The sequence below is a fragment of the Macaca fascicularis genome, chromosome 5, assembly GCF_037993035.2.
Source record: "Macaca fascicularis isolate 582-1 chromosome 5, T2T-MFA8v1.1".
Taxonomy (NCBI): domain Eukaryota; kingdom Metazoa; phylum Chordata; class Mammalia; order Primates; family Cercopithecidae; genus Macaca; species Macaca fascicularis.
Window position 1 is genome coordinate 24,737,311 of NC_088379.1, and position 24,756 is coordinate 24,762,066.

Consider the following 24,756-nt stretch of genomic DNA (forward strand, 5'->3'; position numbering starts at 1 on the left):
AGATCAGGAGTTCGAGACCAGCGTGGCCAAGATGGTGAAACTCCGTCTCTACTGAAAATACAAAAGTTAGCCAGGTATGGTGGCAGCATGCCTGTAGTCCCAACTACTCAGGAGGCTGAGGCAGGAGGATCACCTGAACCCAGGAGCTGGAGGTTGCAGTGAGCTGAGATCATGCCATTGCATTCCAGCCTGGGCCACAGAGCAAGACTCCATCTCAAAAATAAATAAATAATAATAACAATTTTTTTTTTTTTTTTTAAAAAGGCAATTCAGTGGTTCACCAACCAAAAGGATGACCCTCTTCTCCTCCAGAAGCTGATGAGAACTAAGAAGAGCGAACAGATGCTATCCCTGTTTGGGACCAAGAATTCCTGAAAGTTGACCCAGGGACACTTTTTGAAGTCATTTTGGCTGTAAACTACTTAGACATCAAAGGTCTGTTTGATGTTCCATGCAAGACTGTTGCCTATTTGATCAAGGGGAAAGCTCCTGAGGAGATTCGCACGAACAGTCTTCCGTCGATACCAAAACTGACTCTACTGAGCAGGAGGAAGCCCAGGTACCCAAAGAGAACCAGCGGTGTGAAGAGACGTGAAATGTTGTGCCTGACACTGCCACACTGTAAGGATTGTTTCAAACACTGGTTGCACTGCCCTGTTTATAATTGTCAATATCAGACAAACAGTGGACAAGCACAGCAGCCTATCAATTGTATCAGCAGAATATCGTCCTCACTGTATGGGTAGTTTGAGTGCAGATTCCAAACTTACGGCTGAGTTTCCTCTAGTATGATCGAAAATTTCTTTTCTCTTTGTTGTGAATAAGACTGAACTGTGGGTTCTCTATAAGTGACATTTTGAGCTTTCTTTCCTTTTTTTTTTTTTTTTTTGTAAAGCGATGTCTGCCTAGTTTATTGTCCAGTTAACTTTAGTGACCTTTTAAAAGGCAGTATGTAAATAAAACCACTTGCAAAAAATAAATAAAATAAAAGAATCTTGTTTATTTAAGTGTTTCTTTGATTATGGTCTTTTCCCCATCTAAAATAAACTGCAGGTTGGGTGAGGTGGCTCACACCTGTAATCTCAGCACTTTGGGACGGAGGCAAGCAGATCGCCTGAGGTCAGGAGTTCAAGACCAGCCTGGCCAACATGGTGAAACCCTGTCTCTACAAAAATACAAAAATAAACTGGGCATGATGGCGGGTGCCTCTAATCCCAGCTACTCGGGAGGCTGAGGCGGGAGAATTGCTTGAACCCAGGAGGCGGAGGTTGCAGAGAGCTGAGATGGTGCCATTATACTCCAGCCTGGGTGACAGAGCAAGGCTGTGTCTCAAATAAATAAATAAATAATAAAATAAATGCCAGGAATCTAATTTGTCTCTTTTTTAGAGACAGGGTCTTACTATGTTGCCCAGGCTGGTCTCAAACTCTCAAGCTCAAACAATCCTCCTGCCTCAGCCTCCCGAGTAGCTGGGACTATAGGTGTGTCCCACTGCATCTACTTCATCTGTCTTGATCATCCATCTATCCTCGAGCTAGGACAGTGCCTGGTCCAGGGTAGGTGCTCAATAAATATGTGTTGAATGAAGAGATCCATGAATGTATGGATTTCTTCAAGTGTGAACCTTCTACAGAGTCCCACACCTTTTTTTTTTCTTAAGTAGACATTTGGGTTAGAAATTTTCTAAAATGAATTATTCAGTTCCATGCTATCTGCAGATAGAAGATATCAGAAAATTAAACCTACTGAATGACTCAGGGCACCATCAGGAACACTGCCTATTATACTGGGCTATCATCCAGTCCTATTGAGCTCATGAATTTTTTTTTTTTAACCTCTACCCAAATCACTGCGATTGTTGAATTTTTGGCTGTCTCTGCCATGTGTGGCTTTTCTCTCTTCGTTTTGGCTGGGCTATCAGCTCTTTCTCTCATGGAAGCACCTGCCGCAGCTGTTTTCCTAATACTCATTTATAACTTTGATAAAAACTGCATAACTGAGCTTGTGAAGAATGAATTTAAAATACAAGTAAATAGGCCCTGCCTGAGATGTAAGGGAATCTCTTAAGCAACATGTGTGACGATTAAGTTGTCCTTAGTAGCATTTATTTAACTTAATTCAAAATTTTTTTCCCACCCCTTGTTCATGGTGGATAAGTTAGGGAGTAGTTTGATTGCAAGCAACAGAAACTGGTTTTGGTTATCTCTAGAACAAGGGGGACTTTTTTGGAGCCCTGTGACAGAGCACATAAAATGGAAGTGATTCTCTCACCAAGGAGCTCATAGTCTACACAAGGAAATTAGATAAACCATTTGGAGGTAATAATAGAAGAGGCAATTGTATCATTCTTTCTGTTGAGTCTCCATGTTATGTATACAAACTCTAAATGAGCAGGAGTTCTGAGGAAGAAGGGGTCTTTCTCCACTGAGAAGGTCACATTAGGCTTTAAAGTAGAGGCGAGATGGGATTGGGAGCCTAAGGGGGTTATAATTTGCCTAAGTGGGCCGAGCACAGTGTCTTATGCCTCTAATACCAGCACTTTGGGAGGCCAAGGTGGGAGGATCACTTGAGGTCAGGAGTTTGAGACCAGCCTGGCCGACATGGTGAAACCGCTGGCCTGACTGGGGCGTGGTGTCTCATGTCTGTAATCCCAGCACTTCGGGAGGACAAGGCGGGAAGATTGCTTGAGGTCAGGAGTTCAGTGCTGCTGCAGTGAGCAGTGATCACACAACTGCAATCCAGGCTGGATGACAGAGTGAGACCCTGTCTCGAAAAAAAAAAAAAAAGAAAAAGAAAGAAAATTAGCCAGGCATGGTGGTATGCCCCTATAGTCCCATCTATTTGGTGGAGGGTGGGGGTTGGTGGGGGAGCTAAGGAGGGAGAATTTCGTGAGGCCAGGAGGTCGAGGCCACAGTGAGCTATGATTATGCCATTGTACTCCAGCAAGGCAACAAAGCAAGACCCTGTCTCAAAAAAAAAAAAAAAAAAAAAAGTTGAATCTCGACTCAAAAATGCCCCTATAATGCAAAGGCAAAGTTTTGAGCGCCTTCACAGTGTGCTAGGTGCTGGAATACAGCAATGAGTGAGACAAAGATGGTTCTGTGTATATTTCTCATCTATTTTTGCAATGAAATAGATATTTTGTGGGAAAATGCTTAATATAACGTCTGGAAGCTAGGGTGGGCTTAATCAGTGTCAGCAGAATGAGTAAGTGAATACATGAATAAAAATGATAAAGCTAGCAATTTCTCTGATTGTTTAGTAGGGGAGCACAGAAATCACCTCATTCAGTATTTTCCAATTTTCTATCATTTTCATACCATCATCATGATTTTGCAATATACACAAATCACATTACTATTATTTATTGAATAGTCATTCTTAAAGCCTAATCACTCGCTTTTTGCCTAAAAAATTATTTGAAATGAAAACATGCTATTACTGTGACAAAAGGAAAATTGTTATCACTTTGTATTTAGATAGAAGTAACCCTGAAAGTGCATATAATGCAAAAAATAATTCTCTTCTATGCAGGTATTTCTTCTTGAAGAAGGTTCTGAGCCTGTGGCTTCCTTTCTACTGCTTATAAAGGGAACTTAGCAAGTATTAGAAAGGTGTTAAAGGCAAGCTAGTATCCAACTGAAACGTTCTTTAGTACAAACATGCACAATGATAAAATGCCCCTTAAAATTAAGAGACTTGGCCGCGTGTGGCGGCTCATGCCTATAATCCCAGCACTTTGGGTCACTGAGGCAGAAGGACTGGTTGAGCCCAGGAGTTCAAGACCAGCCTGGGTAACATAGTGAGACTCCCATCTCTCTTTTAGTGTGTGTGTGTGGTTTTTGTTTGTTTTTGAGACGGAGTTTCGGTCTTGTTGCCCAGGCGGAGTGCGATGGTGCGATCTCGGCTCCCGGCAACCTCCGCCTCTCGGATTCAAGCGACTGTCCTGCCTCAGCCTCTCAAGTAGCTGGAATTACAGGCGCCCGCCACTGCCCCCAGCCGGAGACCCCCATCTCTACAAGAAATATTTCAGTCTGGGCACGGTGTCTTACGCCTGCAATGCCCGTGCTTTGGGAGGCTGAGGTGGGTGGATCACTTGAGGTCAGGAGCTCAAGACCAGCCTGGCCAACATGGCGAAACCCCATCTCTACTAAAAAAAACAAAATTAGTCAGGCACGCGCCTGTAGTCCTAGCTACTCAGGAGGCTGAGGCAGGGGAATCACTTGAACCTGGGAGGCAGAGGTTGCAGTGAGCTGAGATTGCGCCACTGCACTCCAACCTGGGTGACAGAGTGAGACTCTGCCTCAAAAAAAAAAAAAAAAAAAAAAAAAAAAAAAATTTCATTTTCAGCTCAGCTGGGTGCAGTGGCTCATGCCTGTAATCCCAGAATTTTGGGAGGCAGAGGAAGGAGGATGGCTTGAGGCCAGGAATTCAAGACTAGCCTGAGCATCAGAGTGAGGCCCTGTCTAAAAAAAAAAAACCAAAAAAACAAAAAACTATTTTCTAGCCAGGTGCAGAGCCTTGTCCCTGTAATCCCAGTGACTCTGGAGACTGAGGTGGAAGGATTGCTTGAGTCCAGGAGTCTGAGACTAGGTTGGGCAACAGAGTAAGACCCCATCTCTAAAAAAAAAAAAAAAAAAGAAAAATCCAGTGTCCAACCCTCATCCCAGACCCATTGCCCATTGAATTGGACTCTCTGAGGGAGAGGCCTTGAAATTGGTATTTTATCAACCACCCCACATGACTTCATGTTCAGCAAACACTGAGAACCAAGGAACTCCATGCCTCTCTGAAGAGTAGGTAGATCAAGTGATTGCAAGTTCCAGGGGCGCCCACACTTGCCTCGGTCTTTAAAGGAACTGCCTTTCTACTTTGACCATCCTTCCTAACTCTCATTTTTCCACACTGGGACACACTTCTCCATCCATCCAACCAAGACTCGCTGAGTATCAATGTGGCAGCTACTGGGAGAAAAATATAAATACCACATGACCTTTCCTGTTTAAAAAATAAAGCATACAGTCTTGGGGGAAAACCAGAAGTATGATTATTTAATAAGGATAGTGCTATTCATTCATATATTTATACATTCATTTATCAACTATTATTTATTTATTATATATATGATATATACTTTTCTTTTTTTGAGACGGAGTTTTGCTCTTGTTACCCAGGCTGGAGTAAAATGACGCAATCTCAGCTCACTGCAATCTCCGCCTCCCAGGTTCAAGCAATTCTCCTGCCTCAGTCTCCTGAGTAGCTGGGATTGCAGCCATGCACCACCTCGCCCAGCTAATTTTGTATTTTTAGTAGAGACGGGGTTTCTCCATGTTGCTTAGGCTGGTCTCGAGCTCCCAACCTCAGGTGATCCTCTCACCTCAGCCTCCTAAAGTGCTGGTATTACAGGCATGAGCCACCGCACCTGGCCATATATACATATTTATATCTATATAAATTAAAGATGGGGTCTTGCTAGTTTGCCTAGGCTGGATTTGAACTCCTACCTCAACCTCCTGAATAGCTGGACTATTGGCATGTGCCACCATGCCTGGCTTTCATTGATTACTTTTTGTTTGTATTTTTAAATATTTATTTATTCATTTGCAGAGGCAGAATCTTGTTCCTTTACCCAGGCTTGAGTTCAGTGGTAGAGTCAGGGCTCATTGCAGCCTCGACCTCTAGGCTCAAGCAATCCTCCCACCCAGCCTCCTGAGCAGCTGGGACTACAGGTGTGTGTCACCACATCTGGTTAATTTTTTAAATGTTTAATTAATAGATATGGAATCTTGCTATGTTGCCAAGGCTGGTATTGAACTCCTGGCCTCAAGTGGTCCTCTCACTTTGGCCTCCCAAAGTGCTGGGATTACAGGAGTGAGCCACTGCACCTGGCATCATCAATTACTTTTTTTTTTTTTTTTTTTTTTTTTTAGACAAAGTCTGGCTCTAGCCCCTAGGCTGGAGTGCGGTGGCACAATCTCAGCTCCCTGTAGCCTCTGCTTCCTGGGCTCAAGCCATCCTCCCTCCTTAGTCTCTTGAGTAGCTAGGACTACAGGCATGCCTCACCACACTCCATCTAATATATATATATTTAGAGCTGGGGTTTCACCACGTTGTCCAGGCTGGTCTTGAACTCATGAGCTTGCATGATCCGCCTGCCTCGGCCTCCCAAATTGCTGAGATTACAGGCATGAGCCACTGCACCCAGCCTCAACTACTTTTTGAATATCTACTATGCACCACACTGGGTGCCAGGGACACAGGTAAGAGCAAGAGAGCCAGTGCCCATCCCCATGGCTCTGGCAGCAAAGAGAGAGGTTGAGCAGCAATCAATTGTGGGATAAGTTATGGTAGAGAAGGGCAAGGCATTCTGGAGACACACACCAAGCGACTCAAAGAAAGAAGGAGCATTGCCTTGAGGAACTGACATTTAAGTTGATATCTCAAAGATAAAAAGGAGCCACCCAGGCCAGTGTAGCCCTCATAAGAGCAGAATCATGTTGCCTTCTTATTCTCCCAGTGTTTGGCTCACATTAGGAGCTCAACGGATTTTTGTTAAATGGCAGAGGGAAAATATCAAAGTTGATGGCTGGAGGGATAGGTAGGGGCTAGATCAGGGAATTTCATAAACTGTCAAAAGAAGTTTGGCTTTATATTGGAGTCAAGGGGGAGCCACTGCAGATTAGGAAGAGTGGCCAGATTTGTGCTGTAGAAGCATCATTTTGGCTGTGATGTGGGATTGGATTGGAGGGGGATGTGGGAAATGAGATCAGCAGCTGGGTGACAGTGGTCTGCTCTAGGGACTGGAGAAATGAGGATTATCCAGGCAGGATAGACTGGGCCTGGTGATTAATTGATTGGATTTGGGGTGAGGGAAGAAGCAGAGGCAACCCTTGGACAGCTGGTTCAGGAAGCTTGGGGATTGGTGACACCATCCACTAGAGCAGAAAGCACTGGTGACTGGGCAGGTGTGGGGCAAACATGCACTGTTTGTCTTTTTAATTTTTTTATTTATTTAATTTCTGTTGTTTTATTTTATTTTATTTTATTTTATTTTAGAGACAGGGCCTTGCTCTGTCACCCAGGCTGGAGTGCAATGGTGTGATCATAACTCACTGCAGCCTTGAAATCCTGAGCTCAAAGGATCCTCCTGCCTCAGCCTCCTGAGTAGCTGGGACTACAGGTGCCCACCACCATGCCCAGCTAATTTTTGTATTTTTAGTAGAGATGGGGTTTCTCCATGTTGTCCAGACTGGTCTCAAACTCCTGACCTCAAATGATCCACTGGCATCGTCCTCCCAAAGGGCTGGGATTACAGGCATGAGTCACCGCACCCAGCTCAACCTTTCCTTTACACAAAGGGTGCAACCTACATCATAAACTGACTTTTTGAGTTTGTCGAATCTTTTGACGAGCACAAACAATAACCACCATTTACTGAACAACATAATATGTATGAGGCACCCCCGCACGTGTTAGCTGTGTGGCTTTGGGGAGATTCCTTAGCCTCTTTGTTCCTTAATTTTCCAAACTTCAAAATGAGGCAAAAATTACTTACTTCAAAGGGTTGTTGTTGTGAGGGTGGAATGAATTTCTTACTAGATGTAGACTCCTGGAATAGCTCCTAGAACATAGTAAGCACAATCTGTCATGTGCTGTTGATCACCTTTATTATTGCTGTTGCTGTTTTGTCCAATTACTCTGCACAGCAGGAATTAGTAGCATCATTTTCCAGGTAAGAAAAGAGAAGCTCAGAGAGGTAAAATAACTTGTCCAGAGTCCACCCCTAACCTCTAAGGAGTTTTGTGTCTTTTTTTGTTTGTTTTCTTTGTTTTTTGTTTTTGTTTTTGGTTTTTGTTGTTGTTGTTGTTGTTGTTGTTGCTGTTGTTGTTTTGAGACAGGATCTCACTCGTTGCCCAGACTGTAGTGTGGTGGCATGATCTTGGCTCACTGCAACCTCTGCCTCCAGGTTCAAGCGATTCTTCCACCTCAGTCTCCTGAGTACCTGGGATTACAGGCACACGCCACTACTGCCTGGTTAATTTTGTATTTTTAGTAGAAACAGGGTTTTGCCATGTTGGCTAGGCTGGTCTCGAACTCCTGACCTCAAATGATCCACCCACCTCGGCCTCCCAAAGTGCTGGGATTACAGAGCTTATTTCGGGGGATGTATACAGGACTGTCTCATGGAACTCAGGCATCTGATATAACTTCATATATCAGTCAGTACCTCTCAGTTGCAAATCAGAGAAACCAACTCTGGTTTTGCTAAAACAAAAGGGAACTTAAAGACAGAAAGAAGGGGGCACACAAGGCAGAAGGCTGATGGCAACTGAGGCAGAGGCAAGGCAGCCTGGAGGGGTGGGCAGGAGGCCTACCAGGACCGCCTGGGCAGGTAGCCACCACTGCAGTCACTTGCGTGGGATTTGTGACCTGGGAGAGGCCAGCTGAAAACACGTGTCTGTGTGTGGCAGTCCCTGGCAGTGGGCAGAAGAATTTGGCTCCCCGCAGTATGGTGAAAGTGGCCTGGAATGACCCTTCTTCAAAAGGTGACCCACTGTTTTAGTTTATTTGGGCAGCTGTTACAAAATGCCATAGACTGGGTGGATCACAAACAGAAGAAATGTATTTCTCATGGTTCTGGAGGCTGGGAAGTCCAAGATCAAGGTGCCAGCACGTTTGGTGTCTGGTTAGGGCCAAGTTCCTGGTTTGTAGAAAGCACCTTCTGTCTGTATCCTCACATGGTGGAAGGGGTGAATGAACTCCTGTGAGCCTCTTTTATAAGGCGACTAATCCCAAAGGACTCACCTCCTGATACCATCATCTTAAAAGGATTTCAACATATGAATTTGGGGGGAATATAAATACTGAGACATAGCACTCATAGTGGAAATGGGGGCCTGTTTTGGAAGGTAATGGGTACTGGACTGTTAAAAACACACAAACCTGCACCTCCTGAGGCCCTGACCGGGGACTTGCCAGGGACAGGAATGCTCACAGGACTGTCTCCAAGTCCCATTTCAGCCCTTATTGTATTTCTGCTTCACGCTTCTCTTTTTCTTTTCCTGAAAACAGGCTGTCTCTGCAACCTATTATCGTTCCCAGTGTAGAAAAGGCCTTAGAATTTCTTTTCTTTTCTTTTCTTTTTTTTTTTTGAGATGGAGTCTGGCTCTATCACGCAGGATGGAGTGCAATGGTGCAATCTCAGCTCACTGCAACCTCTGCCCCTTGGTTCAAATGATTCTCCTGCCTCAGTTTCCCGAGTAGCTACGATTATAAGCACCCACCACCATGCCTGGCTAATTTTTGTATTTTTGTAGAGATGGGTTTTCACCATGTTGGCCAAGCTGGTCTTGAACTCCTGATCTCAGGTGATCTGCCCACCTCGGCCTCCCAAAGTGCTGGGATTATAGGCATGAGCCATCGCACCTGGCCAAGGCCTTAGGATTTCTTGACTGGCCCAGCCACCATGGGACTGAAATCTCTTAGCATGATTTCAAAGTTTGAGGCCAGGGACCCATTGGTTCCACTCAGGTCAGATGTCTACTTGTGGGCCAATCAGTTGAGGCTGGAGGGTGGAGACAATCTGAACACTCTACCAGTGTGGATTGGGAGAGGGGAGCACTTTGTGAGACAGAGTTGGGGACCTCTCATAGGATATGACCCCAGTCTATGGGGTTTGTAAGTCCCTGTCTACTAAACAGTCCCTCATTGGCCCCAAGATCCCAGACCAATCTCAGGGGAGATGCCCTAGCCTTGCATCTCCTGCATATCTGGGGTCTTTGGAGACTCTAGCAACTCAGCAAGGCAGAGACAATAAGACACTTGTCATAGTAAGACATGAGCCAGGAGTGAACATTGCTGGTCAGGGCAACCTAAGAGATGCTGAAAGAGGAGGGTGGGTTGGGGGAGGCAGCATGTGCAGAACTGGGGACTATGTTCTGTGGGAAGATGCACAAAAGGACCAAAGATTCTGTTCCCTGCCATCAGAGAGTGGTGCCTGCAAGCCGCCCATGAACTGGGACTGCAGCCCTTGAGGTCTGAGCCTGAATCCAGGGAAGGAGGAGAGAGTCAGAAGACAAGCTCGAATTGGGAAATTAGGCCAGAGGGGAAGCTGGGGCACATCAGCCCAACTCTCCACTTCACAGATTCAGAGGTTCAGCGATGGGATGCCTGATCCAATGCCTGCTGCTGGTGACAGAGCTGGAACCTATACTTAGGTCTCTGGATTCTTCATCTGGGCATTCCCCATGCCATCGTACTACCTCCCGTGTCTCATTTTTTTTTTTTTTTTAATTACAATCTTTTATTGAATAGCACTGCTCCTTCCATAGCAGGGTGACCCAACCAGGAGGGAGGACGTGAGCTTTTTTCAGAGCCACTGTGGGGTTGGTGTCCCCTTAGATTTCATAGTTAATCCCAATTGTGAGCTTCTGGCTGCGATATCCCTTTTTTCCCCTCCAACAGACCGAGAGAGGATTAAGGACTGGCTGGCCAGGCCACTTACCCCTCATCAGTGCAGTCTTGGGAGCTGTCCTGTGAAGATTGTTCTTGAGACTGGATCATTTGGAACCCAAAAGAAAAACTTTGTAGGCCCGGTCTTGCTCTGGGCCGATCCGAGATTAGCAGAAAGTCGCATATCTGGGGAATCTAAAATGCGGGTCCAAGGAGTGAACTAATGCTGGGGAGCCTGGTTCACTTGGCAGCCAGGGAAGACCATTCTGGGAACCCATGAAGATTTTGTTGAAATAGAATGCATTTTATGGCTAATTCACTCCAGTGTTCTGAAGATAATTCGTAAGTCTTTTCTCTTTTTAATTTTGAATTTTAATTCTAACATTTTTTTTTTTTTATTAAAAAAATTTTTTGAGACAGAGTCTTGCTCTGTCACCCAGGCTGGAGTGCAGTAGCTCGATCTTGGCTCACTGCAACCTCCACCTCCTGGCTTCAAGAGCTTCTGCTGCCTCAGCCTCCCAAGTAGCTGGGATTATAGGCGTGTGCCACCACGCCCAGCTAATTTTTGTATTTTTAGTAAAGACGGGGTTTCATCATATTGGTCAGGCTGGTCTTGAACTCCTGATTCAAACGATCATTCCGCCTCAGCTTCCCAAAGTGCTGAGATTACAGGTGTGAGCCACTGGGCCCAGCCAACATTTATTTTTGAAGAGGTAATATCTATAGTTAGATGGCTCCAAGTTCAGAAGTGCAAAAGGGTGTGCAGGAAGAAGGACCCCTCCTTGTGCATGTGCCCCACGCAGCTAGTTCCATCCCACGAAAGCAGCCAGTGGGGAACTGGTAAGTTTTTGCCAACTTTCCTCTTGAGGAGAACTTGATTAATGAATGTAAGTTGCCAGTACGTGGCATGTTCTGTAAGATAACCTGTTCACTGGAGTTTATTCCTCCTTAATCCTAGCCACACTGGGCGCCTTCCAGAGCCACCAAGAGGCAATGGGCAGAACATCAGCTCTGAGTGCAGATGTCAGATTCCAAAGCCTTCTCGCATTCTTTCTGGGATCCCATACAAGCTCTGGCCTCTCTCTGAGTGGTGTCATCTGCTAAACACGAGGCAGGAGTGAAACGGATTGCAAACCGGTTGAGAGGATGATGTGAAATGACGCAGGTTATTATTGACATATCTGTTGCACACATAATTCTTTTTTTGAAAAATTTGTTATTGGCAGGGTGTGGTGGCTAACACCTGAAATCCTAGCACTTTGAGAGGCCGAGGTGGGTGAATCGCTTGAACCCAGAAGTTTCAGACCAGCCTGGGCAACATAGGGAGACCCCGTCTCCACAAAAAATAAGAAAATTAACCAGGCATGGCGGCTCACACCTGTAGTCCCAGCTATTAGTGAAGCTAAGGTGGGAGGATCGCTGGCTCGAGCCAGGGAGGTCGAGGCTGCATTGAGCTGAGATCATGCCACTGCACTCCAGCCTGGGCAACAGAGGGAGGCCCTGTCTCAAAAAAGAAAGAAAGAAAGAAAGAAAGAAAGAAAGAAAGAAAGAAAGAAAGAAAGAAAGAAAGAAAGAAAGAAAGAGAGAGAGAGAGAGAGAGAGAGAGAGAGAGAGAGAGAGAGAGAGAGAGGAGGGAGGGAGGGAGGAAGGAAGGAAGGAAGGAAGGAAATTTAAAAGACTGAAAACGGACCAAAAAAAAAAAAACCAAGATGAAAATGTATTATTAATATTATTTTTGATGAGCAAATCATAATTGTATGCATTTCTGGAGTACGGTATGATGTTTTTGTATAAGTATACAACGTGGCATGATTAAATCACGCTAACTGACATTTCCGTCACCTCGCTTACCTATCTTTTTTTTTCCTTCGTAAATAATTTATTGTCATTAAGATCCTAAGTGCCGAAGATAAAAGGCTAAACTGGGCCTCAGGACGTGAACATTTTAGAAAGTTCCATTCTTTTCTTATTATTTTAAATTTGGGGAAAAAAATCTATTATAGGCCAGGTGCGGTGGCTCATGCCTGTAATCCCAGCACTTTGGAAGGCCAAGGAAGGAGGATCACCTGAGGTTTGGAGTTCAAGATCAGCCTGACCAACATGGAGAAACCCTGTCTCTACTAAAAACACAAAATTAGCTGGGTGTGGTGGTGCAGGCCTGTAGTCCCAGCTACTCAGGAGGCTGAGGCAGGAGAATCACTTGAACCTGGGAAGTAGAGGTTGCGGTGAGCCGAGATTGTGCCACTGCACTCCAACCCGGGCAACAAGAGCAAAACTCTGTCTTAAAAAAAAACAAAACAAAACCAAACCAAAAAAAAACCAACTATTATAAAGGGGCAAAGGACAGGATAAACCCACAGAGGACTCAGCATGGGGACCTCATTCCCCACGACTGAAGTGTCATAAGAAAAGGATAGAGTTGGAGGAAGAATGGCTTGGGGGGAGTCACTGCACAAGAGGATCCTCTTTCCTGAGCTGCATTTAGAAGGCTCAGAGTGGCTGCTCTTCCTAAAGAAATATCGAAATGGGGAGAGAGGGCTTAGAAACCCAGTGAAGCCGCTGGCTCCTCGCTCCTTAGGTGGAGATGAGTTGTGCTGCAGCGGTGGGACAACTGGCCCTGGCAGGCTGTCACCCCCACTAAGAATCTTGTCTCTGGACATCAGTGATATCAGAGGCCAGAGTCTCCTGCAGTCCTTGTTGGGTTTTGCTTTCCCATTTTCTCCTATTTTCCATGAGGGCCTTCTTTTTGCTGGGGTTTGGCTGGGAGTCCCTATCTTGGCCCTGTCCAGCCCTGGCCTGCTGAGGGAGCTGGGCTTGCCAATGTGTTTCCGTTTCCTCGTCACAGCTCCTACAGCTTTCTTTTTCTTTCTTTTTTTTTTGTTTTTTTGTTTTTTTGAGACAAAGTCTCCCTCTTGTCCCCCAGGCTGGAGTGCAGTGGCACAATCTCGGCTCACTGCAACTCCTGCCTCCCGAGTTCATCAATTCCCTGCCTCGGCCTCCTGAGTAGCTGGGATTACAGGTGTCCGCGACCACGCCCAGCTAATTTTTGTATTTTTAGTAGAGATGGGGTTTCACCATCTTGGCCAGGCTGGTCTTGAACTCCTGACCTTGTGATCTACCCGCCTCGGCCTCCCCAAGTACTGGGATTACAGGCGTGAGCCACCACACCCGGCCTTTTAGCTTCTACTGCTTTCTTCTCAGCTGGGACCTCCAGCTCCCGGTTGATGACTTCCTTATTTTCTGTCTCTTCTCCTCGTTCTACATGGCGGGAGAGGCCTCAGAATCATGGCGGAAGGCGAAAGACACTTCCTACATGGTGGCAGCAAGAGAAAAATTACCTACCTTTTTTTATGTTGAGACATTTGAAAATTATTCTCTTAGTTATTTTGCAATATATAATACATTATTGTTGACAATAGTCTGCCTGCTGTGCAATAGCTCTCAGAACCTATTCCTCCTGTCTATCTGAAACTTTGATCAAAAACAACTCTCCATTTTCTCCCTCCTTACCCACCAGCCACTGGTAACCATTGTTCTACTCTCTACTCTATAAATTCAAGTTTATTATCATTTTATTTTTATTCTTTTTTTGATTTGTTTGTTTGTGACAGTCTTACTCTGTCGCCAGGCTGGAGTGCAGTGGTATGATCTTGGCGCACTGCAAGCTCCACCTCCGCAGTTCAAGCAATTCTTCTGCCTCAGTTTCCCAAGTAGCTGGGACTACAGGCGTGTGCCGCCATGCCCAGCTAATTTTTGTATTTTTAGTAGAGACGGGATTTCACCATGTTGGCCAGGATGGTCTCGATCTCTTGACCTCATCGTCTGCCTGCCTTGGCCTCCCAAAGAGCTGGGATTACAGGTATGAGGTACCGCATCTGGATTTTTTTTTTTTTTTTTAGACATTGTCTTTCACTGTCACCCAGGCTGGAATGCAGTGGCGTGATCTCGGCTCACTGCAGGTGCGCGCCACCATACCAGGCTAATTTTTGTAATTTTAGTAGAGACACGGTTCACCATGTTGACCAGGCTGATCTCAAACTCCTGACCTCAGGTGATCTGCCCTCCACCCCACCACAGGGCCTCCCAGAGCTTCAACGAATTCTCCTACCTCAACCTCTCAAGTAACTGGGACTACAGATGTGTGCCACCACACCCAGCTAATTTTTTTTTTTTAGAAACAGGGTCTTGTTCTGTTGCCCAGGCTGGTCTTGAACTCCTGGCTCAAGCGATCCTGCTGCCTCAGCCCCTTGAGTCACTGGGATTACAGACGTGAGCCACTTCGCCTGGCAATGCGTTCAGCTTTATCAGATTGTACCTATAAGTGAGATCATGAACTATTTGTCTTTCTGTGCCTGGCTTATTTCATTTTTTATTCTATCTAATTTTTTTTAAAGATGGGATCTTGCTCTGTCACCCAACCTTCTTAGCTCGCTATAGACTTGAACTTCTGGGCTCAAGCAATCCTCCTGCCTCAGCCTCTCAAGTAGCTGGGACTACAACTGCATACCACTGCACCTAGCTAATTAAAAAAAAAAAAAATTAGAGATGGGATCTCACTATATTGCCAAGGCCAGTCTTGAACTCTTGGTCTCAAGAAATCCTCCTGCCTCGGCCTACCAAAATGCCAGGATTATAGATGTGAGCTACTATGCTCAGCTGGCTTATTTCACTTAGCAAATCCTTTGAACCTGGGAGAAGAGGTTGCAGTGAGCCAAGATGGCGCCACTGCACTCCAGCCTGGGAGCAAGAGCAAGACTTGGCTCCCTGCTCCTTCCATGGCAGATTTCGTCATCAGGCATTGATGACTTCATATAAACTCCACAAGCCACACCAAGGGCAGAACTGGGTGTGGATTGCTTATTCCGAACTTTATCCTTTCACATATGGGGAATGCCCTTGAAGTGCCCTTTGCTTTGCCTCTGGAAATCTGTTTCCTTTCAGGACTCACATCCTCCACAAAGATTTAGGCATATTGGGCCGGGTGCAGTGGCTCACACCTGTAATCCCAGCACTTTCGGAGGCTGTGGCGGGTGGATCACCTGAGGTCGGGAGTTCGAGACCAGCCTGACCAACATGGAAAAACCCTGTCTTTACTAAAAAATACAAAATTAGCTGGGCGTGGTGGTGCATGCCTGTAATCCTAGCTACTCAGGAGGCAGAGGCAGGAGAATTGTTTGAATCTGGGAGGCAGAGGTTTCGATGAGCCAAGATTGTACCATTGCACTCCAGCCTGGGCAACAAGAGTGAAACTCCATCTCAAAAAAAAATAAATAAAAAATAAATAAATAAATAAATAAATAACGATTTAGGCATTTTTTTCCTTTGCTTTTTAAAATTTTTAAATTTTTAATTTCTGCGGGTACATGGTAGGTATATATGGTTTGTAGACATGACTTACTCCCTTTTAAAGGCTGAATGATATTCCATTGTATATATATATGCCACATTTTCTTTTCTTTTTTTTTTTTTTTTTGATATGGAGTCTTGCTCTGTCGCGCAGGCTGGAGTGTAGTGGCATGACCTTGGCTCACTGCAACCTCCACCTCCCAGGTTCAAGCAATTCTCCTGTCTCACTCAGCCTCCCTAGTAGCCAGGACTATAGGCACATGCCGCCACACTCGGCTAATTTTTTGTGTTTTAGTGGAGATGGGGTTTCACTGTGTTGCCCAGGCTGGTCTCAAACTCTTGAGCTCAGGCAATCCATCTGCCTTTACCTCCCAAAGTGCTGGAATTACAGGCATGTGCCACCGTGCCTGGCATATACCACATTTTCTTTACCCATTCATCTGTTAATAGAGACTTAAGTTGATTCCGTATCTTGCCTGTTGTGAATAGTGCTGCAATAAACATGGGAGTACAGATACCCCTTTGACATCCTGATTTCAGTTCCTTAGGATAGATACCCAGAAGTGGGATGGATATCTCCTGTGGGTTGTATGGTAGTTCTATTTTTAGCTTTTTGAGGAACCTCTGTATCATTTTTCATGATGACCATACTAATTTACCAACAGCATATAAGAGTTTTCAGCTAGGCATGGTGGTTCACACCTGTATTCCCAACACTTTGGGAGGCCAAGGCTGGAGTGCTGCTTGAAGCTAGGAGTTCGAGACCAGCCTGGACCACAAGGTGAGACCTTGTCTGTACAAGAAAAAAAAAAATTTTTTTTTTTTTTGAGAGCCTCGCTCTGTCGCCAGGTTGGAGTGCAGTGGCGCAATCTCGGCTCACTACAACTTCCGCCTTCCAGGTTCAAGCGATTCTTCTGCCTCAGCCTCCTGAGAAGCTGGGACTACTGGCATGCGCCACCACGCCCGGTTAATTTTTTTCAAGACGGAGTCTTGCTCTGTTGCCCAGGCTGGAGTGCAGTGGCTCAATCTTGGCTCACTGCAACCTCCGTTCCTGGGTTCACGCCATTCTCCTGCCTCAGCCTCCCGAGTAGCTGGGACTACAGGTGCCCGCCACCACGCCCGGCTCATTTTTTTGTATTTTTAGTAGAGACAGGGTTTCACCATGTTAGCCAGGATAGTCTTGATCTCCTGACCTCGTGATCCACCCACCTCGGCCTCCCAAAGTGCTGGGATTACAGGTGTGAGCCACCGCACCTGGCTTTTATTTATTTATTTTTTTTTTGAGACAGAGTCTCACACTGTTGCCCAGGCTGGAGTGCAGTGATGTGATCCCAGCTCACTGAAAGCTCCACCTCCTAGGTTCACGCCCTTCTCCTGCCTCAGCTTCCCTAGTAGCTGGGACTACAGGCGCCCGCCACCACGCCTGGCTAATTTTTTTGTTTTGTTTTTGTTTTTGTTTTGTTTTGTTTTTAGTAGAGACGGGGTTTCACTGTCTTAGCCAGGATGATCTCGATCTCCTGACCTCGTGATTTGCCTGCCTCGGCCTCCCAAAGTGCTGGGATTACAGGCGTGAGCCACTGCGCCTGGCCCCCAAAATTTTTTAAATAAGCTGAGCATGGTGACATGAGCCTGTGGTCCCAGCTACTTGGGAGGCTGAGGTGCGAGGAGGATTGCTTGACCCCAGAAAATTGAGGCTGCTGTGAGCTGTGATTGCACCACTACACTCCAGCCTGGGCAACAAAGTGAGACCTTGGCTGGGGGAAAAAAAGTTTTCTTTTTTCTGCATCCTCTCCAACACTTACTGTTTATCTTTTAAATAAAAGCCATTCCATTCCAAAAGGTACACATAATTCTCGATATTACCTGTTCATGGTGTGACTTCCCCACTAGCACCTAGAGCTCCTTAAGGGCAAGGCTGTGTCCATCACAAGTACTACTATATGCCCACTCCCTAGAACAGTGGCCGGCACGTGGCAGGTAATAAATCAACATCAAGGCTAATGGTCTGAAACACTTTCTAAACGCCAGACACGGTACCAAGCTCACTCCAGATGAACAGATGAACTCACTTAATTCTCACAATAGCCTCCTCGGAGGCTTCTCCCATCCTCAATGCGCAGAGGAGGAAAGAGAATCACAGAGAGGTTGTTCCCTGGCTGGGAGCAGCAACACCAGGATTTGATTTCTGGCAGCCTGACTTTAGCACCAGCTACTCCTAGGGTGGCCACCTTTTCCAGGTTTTCCCAGAACTATCTTGATTTTAAAGCTGAAGTTCAGGCCAGGGGCGGTAGCTCACGCCTGTAATCCTAGCACTTTGGGAGGCCAAGGCAGGCAGATCACTTGAGGTCAGGAGTTCGAGATCAGCCTGGACAAGACAGTGAAACCTTGTCTCTACTAAAAATACAAAAATTGGCCGGAAATCGCTGGAACCCAGGAGGCAGAGATTACAGTGAGCTGAGATCATGCCACTGTACTCCAGCCTGGGCAACAGAGTGAGACTCCATCTAAAAATAAATAAATGGGCTGGGCACAGTGGCTCACGCCTGTAATCCCAGCACTTCAGGAGGCCGAAGGGGGCAGATCACCACAGGTCGGGAGTTTGAGATCAGCCTGACCAACATGGAGAAACCCCGCCTCTACTAAAAATACAAAATTAGCTGGGTGTGGTGGCGCATGCCTGTAATCCCAGCTACTCGGGAGGCTGAGGCAGGAGAATCCCTTGAACCTGGGAGGCAGAGGTTGTGGTGAGCTGAGATCGCACCATTGCACTCCGACCTGGGCAACGAGAGCGAAACTCCATCTCAAATAAATAAATAAATAAATAAACAAATAGATAAATAGATAAATAATAAATACATACATAAATAAATAAAACTGGAAGTCCAGGCCAGGCACCGTGGCTCATGCCTGTAATCTCAGCACTTTGGGAAGTCCAGGTGGTAGGATGGCTTGAGGCCAGGAGTTTGAGACCAACCTCGGTAACACAGCAAAACACTGTCTCTCCAAAACAAACAAACAAAAAAGAGTCTCACCTCCCAGGTTTTAGTCTCCTTATGCATGTGTCACTGCCAGCAAACCAGAAGGACTCAGGTTACGGCAAAGTGAGTGAGTCACTCAACTGGAGCACAAAATCTAAAGGATTCCAAAAAACTCAGCACCCAAGAGAAATAATATCTTAATGCAATATTTAAAAAGTAATCTAAGGTAATGCAAACAATTCATAATGAACAAAGTAACAATAAGACATAGTCTTGCTCTGTTGCCCAGGCTGGAGTGCAGTGGCGTGATCTCAGCTTACTGTGACCTCTGCCTCCCAGGTTTAAGCCGTTCTCCTGCCTCAGCCTCCCAAGTAGCTGGGATTACAGGTGTGCACCACCACACCTGGCTAATTTTGGAATTTTTAGTAGAGGTGGGTTTTCACCATGTTGGTCAGGCTGGTCTCAAACTCCTGACCTCAAGTGATCCATCCGTCTCAGCCTCCCAGAGTGTTGGGATTACAGGCGTGAGCCACCACACCTGGCCATAAAATTTACATAAATAAAGAATTGGTGCCAAGTGCATCACTTCTCCCCTCCTCCTGCTCTGAGAACACATATATTTGGGTGGGAGACATGGGACCAGACACAAGGAAGAAAAAGCAGGAATGCTAACAGCCTCGGGCAGGTTAGCGGAGATGGGAAGGTCCAGCCTCTCCTCCCCTCCCTCCCAGTTTGCCCTAGGGAACCTCCTGGTTTTTCTTCAATTTAGACTGGTGGGCGGGGGTCTCTGTAGATAGCAGGAATAGCTGCTGCAATGGAGAAGGAGCAGGCTGGGCTTGTGGGAGGAAATGCAGGAGGTGGGATTCCCTCCAAGGGAAGTGTGTGGCTACTAAGAGCAAGGTCACGGGGGAAAGACCAGCACACGGGACAGGAAAGCAGTCCTTTTAGCATCTGTAGGACAGAGGACTAACGCTGTTGGGAGATGCTTCTAGAAGCCCATTTGCTGTAAAGGCATCCTTGGCAGCTGAGGTCAGAGGAAGGAGAAAGGTGTGCTACAACAGAAGAAAGAGAAATAATTGGACCCAGGATGGAGTATCTCGGTGGAGCTAGAGACAGAGAATGATGCTCCTACATTAACTTGATGTGACCCCTCCCGCTGCCCTCCCCTCCCCATCTTGAATTAAATTTGCGTCCATCACAAATTGCCAGGGATGGGGTCTGTAAGGAGACAGCAGAGGCCAGGGTCAGCATGGCCCCTAGCTCACTCTGGATTGTGCTAACATCATATCTGTTGGAAACGGATGCATCCCCCTCTTTCTGGGAAGGATGACTCCTTTGTGACTGTTAGCCAGCAATTACGGGATCCCAGAGCAATTTTGCTGTTGATTAGATTGCCTATTTTTGTATTCACTTTGGATCTCCATAGATCTGGGAGAGCAGAAGGTCTCTCTCAAGGGTTATAACAGTGACTTTGCCATTTGGCAGAGATTTATGGAGCTCGCCATGGGTATCTCAGAAAGTTGAACTCTTGATTTTCTCTCTGAATCTGTTCCTGTCTCATTTTCTGCATCCCAGTAAATGGCACCACCATCCACTCAGTTGCTCAAGCTAAATTCCTATCAGTCCCCATCGATTTCTTCTTTTCCTTCCTTCTATCCATCAGTGAGTAAGGTGGACTTGGTCTACCCATGGTGGCCTAGGATGACCACTCATCCAGGTTTGCCAAGGACTGTCTCATTTTAGCACTGCAGTTCCTGTGTCCCAGGAAACCCCTCAGACCCGGCAAATTGGGGTCGTTGGTCACCCTCATCTTTCACAGCCATGCGAGTCCAATTGGCACTGTTCTGTCCCTTCCTAGCCAGCCCCTGCTTCCTCCTGGACCCGCAAACATTATCCACACAGCAGCAGAGTCAGCTGGTAACTGAATGAATCATAGGATAGGATTCCTTTGTCTGCCTGAGACCCTTCAATGCGCTTGAACCCACAAGAGTCCCCTTACAGTTCTGTACGATCAGCTCTGGCTTTGCTTGGGCCTCTCTGCCACAGCGCTTCCTCATTTGCATTCTACAGCCGCATGCTTCAGTGTGCCCAGGCCCTTCTTCCATGTCTGCCCCTGTTGTCCCTCCTCCCTGACATGCTGTCCCTTAATCTCCACAAGGGGCTTGCTTCTGGTCATTCAGGTCTCAGCACACAGTTGACTATCTCAGGAAGGACCACCCAGATCTGAATTAGCCTTCTGTTTCCTGACTGAGTGAAGGCTAAAGTTGATCTGTTTCTAATAATTGGCCTCTTTATCTCATAACTCTGTTTTAATCTCCTGATGCATGTGCCACTGCTAAAACAACTTTGTGCTGGGCACGGTGGTTCATGCCTGTGATCCCAGCACTTTGGGGGGCTGAAGCAGGTGGATTGCCTGAGGTCAGGAGTTGGAGACCAGCCTGGCCAATATGACGAAACCCTTTCTCTACTAAAAATACAAAAATTAACTGGGTGTGGTGGTGTGTGCCTGTAAGGAGAAAACGATCCCTAAATATTTGTGGAGGATGTGAGTCCTGAAAGAAGACGGATTTCCAGAGGCACAGCGAAGGGCAGCGCTTCAAGGGCATTCCCCATATGTAAATGGATAAAGGCGGGAATGAGCAATGCACACACAGGTCTGCCCCTTGGTGTGGCTTGTGGAGTCTATATGAAGTCATCAATGCCTGAGTGATGAGACCTGTCATGGAAGGAGCAGGAAGCCACAGAATGCTTTGCCACAACACATCTTTTGTTTAAAATTTTTTTTAAGAGATGGGGTTTCACTCCGTTGCCTGGGCTCATCCCATTGCAATCACAGCTCACTGAGGCCTCGACTTCCTGGACTCAAGTGATCATCCCAAGTAGTTGAGACTACAGGCATGAGCCACCACACTTGGCTGATTTTTAGAAATGTTTTAGTAGAGGCCGGGTGCGGTGGCTCACGCATGTAATCCCAGCACTTTGGGAGGCCGAGGCGGGCGGATCACGAGGTAAGGAGATCGAGACCATCCTGGCTAACACAGTGAAGCCCCATCTCTACTAAAAATACCAAAAATTAGCCAGGCGTGGTGGCGGGCGCCTGTGGTCCCAGCTACTCAGGAGGCTGAGGCAGGAGAATGGCTTGAACCCGGGAGGCGGAGCTTGCAGTGGGCCAAGATCGCGCCACTGCACTCCAGCCTGGGCGACAGAGCGAGACTCCATCTCAAAAAAAAAAAAAAAAAAGAAATGTTTTAGTAGAGCCAGGGTCTTGCTATGTTGCCTAGGTACCAAATAGCATTTTGGCGAAAGTCATTCAGTTTGCAGAAGACAGCAGAGTGAGCAGAGTGGCATGGAGAGCTATTGGTCCAGGGCTGGGAGGCTGAGGCAGGGGAATCAGTTGAGGTCAGGAGCTCAAGACCAGACTGGCCAGCATGGTGAAACCCCATCTCTACTAAAAATACAAAACTTAGCTGAGTGTGGTGGTGGATGCCTGTCATCCCAGCTACTCAGGAGGCTGAGGCACGAGAATAGCTTGAACCCAGGAGGCGGAAGTTGCAGTGAGCCAAAATTGCGCCACTGCACTGCAGCCTGGGCCACAGGGCAAGACTCTGTCTCAAACAACAACAACAAAAAAGAGAGAAGCATTGCTAGGGCCTGATGGCAGTTTAGATCCTTGTGGCAAAGAGGAAGGAAATCTCCAATCAATTACCAAATTCTATTGATTTCCAATAGAATTGATCAAGAGACTCAGGTAATTTCAGAGATCAATAGAACTAGGGAATTCAATAGGAAGAGAAACAGAATTAAGTAATTGGCCAGACATTTTTGGTAAAGGAGAGGGTGAAAGCTGACAAAATTTGGGTTGCTGGGTAGGGAGTGATCTCTGTGTGAAGTACTTACTTGAGAGGGTCACATTAGTGAAACGGTTTTGTGGACTATTACATGTAGGGTGCTGGTGGCTTCCCAGGTGTCCTCAGCAGCCACTGTGTCCTGTGGGGCTGGAGAGAGACAGACAAGTTGCTTCTGCTGTAGGAAAAAAGGTTCTTAAATTCCTTTAGGACAAGGAGCTTTGTGAACACACAAAAAGCTCCCCAGAAAGATTCATTTACCCACAAACTTAGAAAAACTTGCATTCATAACCAGTCATTGAGACTAGTTAAAACAAATAAATAAATAATTTTTTAAAATTTATTTTTGTTTTTTGAGACAGTTTCACTCTGTCACCCAGGCTGGAATGCAGTGGCTCGATTTCAGCTCACTGCAACCTCCACCTCCCAGGCTCAAGTGATTTTCCTGCCTCAGCCTCCCGAGTAGCTGGAATTGCAAACATGCCCCACCATGCCCGACTAATTTTTGCATTTTTTAGTAAAGACGAGGTTTCGCCATGTTGGCCAGGCTGGTCTCAAACTTGTGGCTTCATGTGATCTGCCCGCCTAGGCCTCCCAAAGTACTGGGATTATAGGTGTGAGCCACAGTGCCCGATCTATATATATATATATATATATATATATATATTTTTTTTTTTTTTAAAGAAAAACTTGCATTCTAATTTAACCCATCTTTCTTTGTTTTGTTTTGTTGAGACGGAGTCTTACTCTGTTGCCCAGGCTGGAGTGCAGTGGTGCGATCTCAGCTCACTGCAACCTCTGCCTCCTGGGCTCCAGCGATTCTCCTGCCTCAGCCTCCCCAGCAGCTGGGACTACAGGCGCATGCCACCACGTGTGACTAATTTTTGTATTTTTAGAAGAGACGCGATTTCACCTTTTTGGCCAGGCTGGTCTCGAATTCCCGACCTCAAGTAATCTGCCCTCCTCAGCCTCCCAAAGTGCTGGGATCACAGGCGTGAGCCACCGCGCCTGGCCAAACACGTCTTTTAAATGGGTGTTTTTTGTTTGTTTTTCATTTTTGTGTGCGTCCTTGACAGTTGGGTTTTATGCATGGAAAAGATTTTCCAGAAATGATTTTGGTTTTTGAAACAGCATTTCAAATTTGTTAGAGTTTTAACTTTTAAAAACGTTCTTGTTTTCTTCATCTTCTTAAAGTCAGTTTATAAATATTTTTGTACTATTTCTAAAGTTACGAAAGTTTAAACAACCCATTTTAAAAGCACTTTAATTACATTTGAAACTTCACTTATACTTTCAATATATTTAGTTTATTTTTATAAGTTACTCCAATTGTCTAATGTAACAAACCTTCCAATATATCTGAATACTTTTTATAAATCTAATGAATTAAACCTAAAAATGATGGATCTGAAGTTCTCATTGGGGTTCTAACATGGTTTACAAACTTAATGAGATTTCAACTTAATCAGAGTTCCAATGCAGAAAAAAAAGACTTCAACTTAAATTCACAAGTCTAAATCAATTATTTTTATATTTACGTATTTAGAGATGGGGTTTCGCTCGTTGCCCAGGCTGGAGTGCAATGGCACGATCTCGGCTCACTGCAACCTCCGCCTCCTGGGAATTTCAAGAGATTCTCCTGCCTCAGCCTCCCGAGTAGCTGGGATACAGGCATGCGCCACCATGCCCAGCTAATCTTTTGTATTTTTAGTAGAGATGGGGGTTTCTCTATGTTGGTCAGGCTGGTTTCGAACTCCCAACCTCAGGTGATCCGCCCACCTCAGCCTCACAAAGCGCTGGGATTACAGGTGTGAGCCACTGTGCTCGGCCTCAATTACCAATTTTAAATTATGATCACTGGGTTAGGCCTGGCGTGGTGGCTCCTCTTGGTAATCCCAGCACTTTGTGAGGCCGAGGCCAGCAGACCACTTGAGCTTAGGAGTTTTAGAGCAGCGTGGGCAATGCATGGAAAAACCCCATCTCCACTAAAAATACAAAAATTAGGTGGGCATGATGGCGCATGCCTGTAATCCCAGCTACTCCAGAGGCTGAGGCATGAGAATCCCTTGAAACTGGGGGGCGGAGGTTGCAGTGAGGCAAGATCGTGCCACTGCACTCCAGCCTGAGTAACAGAG

At 46.1% G+C, this 24,756-nt stretch overlaps 1 pseudogene; it reads left to right on the forward strand.

Annotated features, from left to right (window-relative positions):
• LOC135970751 (uncharacterized) overlaps window positions 1-1,007 on the forward strand; it is a 47,953-nt pseudogene extending 46,946 nt beyond the window's left edge.
• The last annotated feature ends 23,749 nt before the right edge of the window (window positions 1,008-24,756 follow it).